The following is a 7,739-nucleotide window of genomic DNA, read 5'->3' on the forward strand; positions in this document are numbered from 1 at the left end:
GACAGACAGACAGACAGACAGACAGACAGACAGACAGACAGACAGACAGACAGACAGACAGACAGACAGACAGACAGACAGACAGACAGACAGACAGACAGACAGACAGACAGACAGACAGACAGACAGACAGACAGACAGACAGACAGACAGACAGACAGACAGACAGACAGACAGACAGACAGACAGACAGACAGACAGACAGACAGACAGACAGACAGACAGACAGACAGACAGACAGACAGACAGACAGACAGACAGACAGACAGACAGACAGACAGACAGACAGACAGACAGACAGACAGACAGACAGACAGACAGACAGACAGACAGACAGACAGACAGACAGACAGACAGACAGACAGACAGACAGACAGACAGACAGACAGACAGACAGACAGACAGACAGACAGACAGACAGACAGACAGACAGACAGACAGACAGACAGACAGACAGACAGACAGACAGACAGACAGACAGACAGACAGACAGACAGACAGACAGACAGACAGACAGACAGACAGACAGACAGACAGACAGACAGACAGACAGACAGACAGACAGACAGACAGACAGACAGACAGACAGACAGACAGACAGACAGACAGACAGACAGACAGACAGACAGACAGACAGACAGACAGACAGACAGACAGACAGACAGACAGACAGACAGACAGACAGACAGACAGACAGACAGACAGACAGACAGACAGACAGACAGACAGACAGACAGACAGACAGACAGACAGACAGACAGACAGACAGACAGACAGACAGACAGACAGACAGACAGACAGACAGACAGACAGACAGACAGACAGACAGACAGACAGACAGACAGACAGACAGACAGACAGACAGACAGACAGACAGACAGACAGACAGACAGACAGACAGACAGACAGACAGACAGACAGACAGACAGACAGACAGACAGACAGACAGACAGACAGACAGACAGACAGACAGACAGACAGACAGACAGACAGACAGACAGACAGACAGACAGACAGACAGACAGACAGACAGACAGACAGACAGACAGACAGACAGACAGACAGACAGACAGACAGACAGACAGACAGACAGACAGACAGACAGACAGACAGACAGACAGACAGACAGACAGACAGACAGACAGACAGACAGACAGACAGACAGACAGACAGACAGACAGACAGACAGACAGACAGACAGACAGACAGACAGACAGACAGACAGACAGACAGACAGACAGACAGACAGACAGACAGACAGACAGACAGACAGACAGACAGACAGACAGACAGACAGACAGACAGACAGACAGACAGACAGACAGACAGACAGACAGACAGACAGACAGACAGACAGACAGACAGACAGACAGACAGACAGACAGACAGACAGACAGACAGACAGACAGACAGACAGACAGACAGACAGACAGACAGACAGACAGACAGACAGACAGACAGACAGACAGACAGACAGACAGACAGACAGACAGACAGACAGACAGACAGACAGACAGACAGACAGACAGACAGACAGACAGACAGACAGACAGACAGACAGACAGACAGACAGACAGACAGACAGACAGACAGACAGACAGACAGACAGACAGACAGACAGACAGACAGACAGACAGACAGACAGACAGACAGACAGACAGACAGACAGACAGACAGACAGACAGACAGACAGACAGACAGACAGACAGACAGACAGACAGACAGACAGACAGACAGACAGACAGACAGACAGACAGACAGACAGACAGACAGACAGACAGACAGACAGACAGACAGACAGACAGACAGACAGACAGACAGACAGACAGACATTTTTATATATTAGGCCCATGAAATCAAAGGGGTATAAGCGCATAAAAGCTTTTTTCGAGAAAAATGCTCTTAAAGTTCGTTATGTTCCAATAAATCCCATGGATATTTTTTGACATTTTTCAATGAGTTTGATCTTATTAAACAAAATCCAACCTTTTAACATTATTTTTGAGAAATAGACATCGTCTACTTGACGTTAATTGAGACGACACATGATTTTTTATTTTTGCACTTATACCCCTTTGGCTCCAAACACATGCACTTATACTCCTTTGCCACCAAATAAATTCACTTATACCCCTTTGCCACCAACAAATTTCCATTTTCAGGCTGCGTTCCGAAAATCACTCATTTTCAGTGAATGTTCCTGATCGCACTTCGCAACTGAATGTACAGCGATCGGGTTTTGTTATTGATAGCTACTGGACCTATCCGATCATCGTTCGTTCTATTCATCGCTAAAATACAGATCACCTCGAACGATGCTTGCTGTCAAAACAGTGCAGCACCATCATGAAATTGGAATCTTACCAATAAGCGATGCATACGGCGAATCATGTTGGTCTAGGATCAGGAGTGAATGGTTCAGGCAGTGAGTTAGTGATACATGCAACCGATCATTAGCAAATGTTGTTTGATTTTAAACGTAGCCAATTAATAAATTTATTTGATTTTACAGCGTTTTTTTACACCAGTAAGAATAAAATCAAATTTAAATTGTGTTTGTGATGGAAAGATGTTCACTTCCGCCGTGTTTTCAATTTCAAGGAAACCCGGCGGATACTGAGTGAGTGACATTCAGAATGCAAAACCATATGACTGAAAGATGCGACTCGGTTGGCATTGCTGAGTGAAGTGCTGATCGAGATTGCATACCAGTCGGGCGAAGCAGTTGCGAGAGGCTTTTTTTTGTTTGTTTGTTTTTCTAGGATTTGAACACTCTCGTGTTATTCATCCTTTTTCCTCCGTGGCTTGTCAAAATTTTGAATGGTGTACGTACAGTGTTTACTCGATTTTGTTGTTGGATGTACGGATACTCATTTTTGATGTTGTAATTTATATTTGGTCCATTAAATTACTTTTCCGAAGAAACAGCAAAATTTTCTTCTCTTCGGTGGGACAGTTGGATAGAATCTGTCTAAGACTGCTTCCAAGACCGGACTCGTTCCTAGCTTGCTGGTAACAAGGGCAGTTTAGAATTATATGTTTTATGCTGAGTTGGACCTGGCAAGCTACACACATAGGAGGGTCATCTATGGCCATCAGGTATCCGTGGGTCAACCTAGTGTGACCTATACGAAGCCGTGTCAGTATACGCCTTTCCCGAAAAGATGATCGATCGATCCATGTTTCAGTAGTATTTTTTACTTCTCTAATTGCGAGAGGCGCTTTCCTATTACACAGTCAGAATGTTTCAAATAAGAATCGTATCCTGAGTGTTTATTTTGATTGATTTTCGGAACACTGTTTTCAGGTGATTTTGTCTTGTTGATATGATTCCGAAAACATAGGTATCTAATTAGGTGAAAGTCAAATAATTTATAACATATTCATTTTTTACTGTTATGATGGGAAATGTATCCTGGTACAGTTAATCGAGTAATTCTCTCCATACAACAATTTTCAATCAGGATAAATATTAGATTAATTCGTAAAAGGTGTTTCTCTATAAATTTTCAATCAATGCTATTTCCTGCGCCTTTTCCTGATAATTTGGTCATTGAAAACGGACTTCCGCTAATTATGAGTTGATGTTTAACGGTACATTTACGACTAATTTCAACGTTTACCCAATCACCTCATACAAATAAGTATTTAGCCTAGCGCGAAATTTGTGGCATACTCCATATAACTATGAAGAGAAATCAGGAATTTGGAATTCATTTATTGGGGTAAGAATAGAAAAAAATACAAAATTTTAAATTATTTTGTTCACTAAAATTATCACTAAATGTAATGAAATGATTAACTGTTGATGATAAATTTTCAAACATGATTTACTTTTCGAATGCCAATTAAATTCAACTTTATGTTTTTAAATTTTTCGTCCCAATGAAAAAAAAAACACTTCTCACAAAAAATGACATTTGGGTTGGTGGCAAAGGGGTATAAGTAAATTTCTTGGTGGCAAAGGGGTATTTATAAGGGCTTCACTTATACACCGTAGGCTCCAAACAAGATGTAATTTTCAGTTAGCAGGATTTTTTCAACAAGATCAAAACGTAAGAAAAAAGTGAAATAAAATTATGATTAAAATAGCATATGATGTTTGACAGTCAAGGATTCGTTCTAGATGGTTATCTTGATTTTTTTTGCATTTAGTCACTTATACCTCTTTGGCTCCAAGGGCCTCATATATAAACATAGGTTTTCGATAAGTTTGGTACGATCATTTCATCTGGCATATTCGTTTGAGTAATTCTGTTGTTCCTGTGAAATGTTTGTTGGAACGATACCATGGCGCAGGGTACGTATTGACGACTCGATGATACAGATGGAAGTGAGTGACTATTTAATTAATTATTCTTTTCCGAAGAACACACATGTTGTGTGATTGTGTGTAATGAAATTTCTATCACGATCAATTTTATTCATTGATTCCGATGTAAAATTATTTATTCCTCCAAATTCCCTGTAATTAATCCTCACGTGGTTATCGACATTTCCAAATTGAAACGCCAAATTCTAATCGATTTTTGTCTGCGATGATCACCAGTAATCACGTGGTCCGCTAGAAAGTTGAACAATTATGTCCAATAACGATTGGTTTTCGAAAGTTCTACGCATGAATCGATTGTTTTCCTACATTCCGCTGCAGTGGAATGAGAAGTCAGAAAAATATGAACATTCAAACAACCGAGGGGTGCTTTTTGTTGGAAATTTTGGTCTGGTGTTCGGCCTCCAAGGAATTTTCATTTGGAATGGATTGAATACACTTGAAACTGAGAGCAAGTTGGGACCAGTTCTCTATGTAGTTATTAAATCAAACAGTAATTTCTATTTTGTTATTTGCTATGTCACTATTTGGAATGGGCTGTTAAATCGTGAGTTGATTTTGAAATGCTTAAACTTGTTCAATAGAGTGTCCAAGGAGACCTGTTTGAATTCTAGTTTCAAACTGATGAGGTGTAATGTGTCTATTCGAGTGCTCATGTTTGTGAATGTTATGTTAACATTTATGTGTACTATCGTAATTCAGTTGAGCTACGCATTTTATTTCGATAATTGGTCAGATGTTTACATCTGGGCTATATTCGCAGTGATTACTTGCATGAACAATCACTTTTTCATATTGGTTTATGCTCTGTTTAGTGTGCTAAGACAAGAACTAATTGGAATCGGCGAGAGATTGAAAGCAGGTGTGAACACAAAAATCGTAATTATGGAAGAAACTGTTCGACCATTCCAAATAATAAATCTGACACATTCATTAATGAAAGTCTTCTCAGCTCCAATAGCTTTTTCAATGGTCTTGCTGTTTACCGAAGGAACAGTACAATTTTTTCAACTGTACAAAGTGTGTTTTGAACTCAATTCAAGTAATGCGATCGATTACGTTGTGGAAATGTTTCCTTTTACGACATGGTTTGCGCATATGTTCATCAAATTATTAGCACTGGTTTCGCTTGTAGAAGATATCAGTATTCAGGTAAGATTGCTTGTAATAAGAACGCCTTAAATTGTACCGAATACCCCAAAAGGTTAGCGTTTTCTTACATTTTCAAGGGTTTGTGCCAACGCAGGAAACTACTACACAATTTACACATAACATTAAGTAAAATTGTTAAATAATGTGTCTTGTGAAAAGTTGCGTATTATTTGTGTTATACAAAATTGTGTTCATATTGAACATCCATTGTCCATTGAAACTCGTAAATCGTTTTCGTTTGCTGTGAGATTGTTTCCAAAAAGGACCCACAAAAAATATTGACAATTCCGCAGTGAATACCTGACCAAAAATGCAGAAAAAAAAATGTACGAAACGAACCAATCAATCGTGATGGAAAAATTTCACATTTCTGCTATTTGACAATCAATATTCAATCGGTGAATGACATCTGTTGGTTGCTTTGATCCCAATCGATATTTCTGACGAATTCTTCATTGGATGATTGATACGTACTTAGCGTTAGCCCCAAACTCGTAAGTAGGTACTTCAATCATGTCCGTGACCGGTTTATTTTCTAATATTCTTCATGTAAATCGTGCGTTTTCTTACGTTCCAGTGCAATGGAATACGAAATTACAGTACTACGAACTGTCAAACTTCCTATGGAGAATTGCTATTTTAAACCTATGTTCTGTCTCTATTCTTCACGGAACTTATATTTGGGTTGCCTTCGGATCAATAAAGGCTGGTACAGAATTTTTCGGTCCAGTTTTATATGTCGTTATTTTATTAGACAGTCATGTGTATTTCATTGTGGACTATGTATCAGTTCTAAATGGAATTTTCAACCGGAAGTATATAATGCAGTTTTTTGATTTGTTAAACGAAATACTTAGAAAATCCACAAGGAAATCGAGTACTAAGCTTAGAAAGTACAGAACAATCGCTTGGAAGCTCATGTTGTCGAATTTCATTTACGTTTTCCTCAGTACGATCGCGGTCCAGACTTTTAACACAATTCATTATGACGATTGGTCCGATTTTGGCATTCGGCTTATATTCACAGTAGTCATTTTTAGGAACGATCATTACTTTATACTACTGTATATATTGTTGCACTATATAAGAGAAGAGCTAACGTTGATTGAAACATATTTATTGAGTAATGTTAGAACAAAATGTAGTATTCTTGAAGCAACTGGCGAGTATTTCATGATGTTGAAGCTGATTCACTTATTGATGAAAGCCTTCTCTGTACCGATAGTTTTTAATGTTATTTTGCAATTTACTGAAGGTACAGTGCAATTGTATCTTGTTTATAAATTTGTTAGTGAAATCTGTTCCGGCGATGTGTACAATCGCATACTCGAGACGCTGACTTTTATGGTTTGGTCCATTCTGATGTCAATCAGATTGTTCGCAATAATATCACTGATTGGAAGTATAAGTGCTCAGGTAAGATCCTGTTTTTCTAAAACAAATTCACAATTTTTTAGTTAAGGTACACCGAGGTAATTGGGGACGTGTTCTGAAAAATTAACATCAATTTGTATTCTTCCATGCGGCCAAGCCTACTAATGATTTTGCTGCCATTTAAAAAATTCTTGAAAGAATATTCTTCGCTGAACAACTTTGTCAAACGCCGCACACAGGGGTAAATACACCTCATAAGCGATCAAAATTATTTGCGGACAAACGGTAAACGGTAGACATTTGATGTCTTCGCAACATTTTTATATTTTTTGATGATCTATCAGATTCTTGAAAGAAAAAAGTGATTTTGTCCTCTGGAAGGGAGATAAAAAAATTACTTCTTCAAATAATTAGTTTAGAGACTTGATGTCTTCACAAAAGTTGTAGATCTTATTATTTTAAGCAACTTTGTTGAAGACACCATCAAGATCGCATGGAAATCAAAAAAGTTACGAGCATTTTAAAAATAACGAGCATTTTAACAAGTAATTTTGAGTTTTTATTTAATATCTTTTTTAGTATACGATTTACAAACTTGGTATATTTGAGAAAGTTGTTCAAATTGTTGAAATACACAATTTTGTGGAACATTTCAAATACATATTTCAACCAAGAAAGAAGATATGCTATAAAATATCCAAAATAATGCCTTTTTTCATTTAGTTATAACTTTAAGAGTTCGGACGAGTTCGTATAATTTTTTGAGAAGGTTTTGTTGATCAAGTTATTGGCTTTCCATTGATATATAAATTTAACGTTAGTTTTGGATAGATTTTTTACAAACGAGCAATCAAGAATGAGCTTTTTCCTCTAGAAACACTTA

This window comes from Uranotaenia lowii, chromosome 2, assembly GCF_029784155.1.
Source record: "Uranotaenia lowii strain MFRU-FL chromosome 2, ASM2978415v1, whole genome shotgun sequence".
NCBI classification, from domain to species: Eukaryota; Metazoa; Arthropoda; class Insecta; order Diptera; family Culicidae; genus Uranotaenia; species Uranotaenia lowii.